Source organism: Arachis ipaensis, chromosome B09 (genome assembly GCF_000816755.2).
Source record: "Arachis ipaensis cultivar K30076 chromosome B09, Araip1.1, whole genome shotgun sequence".
NCBI classification, from domain to species: Eukaryota; Viridiplantae; Streptophyta; class Magnoliopsida; order Fabales; family Fabaceae; genus Arachis; species Arachis ipaensis.
Genome location: NC_029793.2, coordinates 115,454,262 through 115,455,002, shown reverse-complemented (window position 1 = coordinate 115,455,002; position 741 = coordinate 115,454,262). Strand labels below are relative to the sequence as shown.

The 741-nt window shown below is 16.9% G+C and overlaps 1 protein-coding gene across 1 annotated transcript in view; it reads right to left on the bottom strand.

Moving 5' to 3' along the window:
• LOC107618537 overlaps window positions 1-741 on the bottom strand; it is a 13,523-nt gene that overhangs the window by 2,376 nt on the left and 10,406 nt on the right. The window lies entirely within an intron of this gene.

Below are 741 nucleotides of genomic sequence, written 5' to 3'. Positions count from 1 at the left end.
ACAAAATTATCAAAACGAATATTTTGTTGAGTAGTTTTGGCAAACATTTAGATACTACTAGTATTTTACCTGTAATACTATTACGGAAATATAAATCTTTTAAAATTATGTCGGTTCTGGTATTATAGATTATGACATTAAAAATTTATAGCATTAAATTACTTTTATAAAACGGTTGTAAGAGACAAAAGTTTCCATCGACTAAGAAGACCAGAGTCTTAAACAAAATTAAATAATAAATTTTTTAGTTATTATTTTCAAATGAAAAAGTTTAATTTTTTTACTTTATTTTAACATTCGTTATCTAAAATTTGAAAGAATTTAACGTGTATATTTTTATATTTAATTAGGTATTAAATTTGTTGCACAAATAGAGATAATTAATTTTTATACTTGCTATTTAAAAATAATATTTTTTCTAGATATATAAAAATATAATTAGATATTAACATAAAAAAAATTTCTATTTATAGTTATAAAATTAACTCATTTTTTTAAAACAATTGAATCTTGATTCTAACTTTTAATCACAATATTAGTATTTTTTAAATTATATGTAATAAATATTTAAAAGAAAAGAAATGAAAATATATATTAAAAAGATAAGTAGTAAAAATTTAAAATTAAATAAAAAATATGTATATAATAATATTTTTTATTTAAATTATATTATGTTGTTAATTTTATTTTTTGTAGAACATAAAGGTAGAAAAAAATAGAGAATGAGAGAAAAGAGAGAGA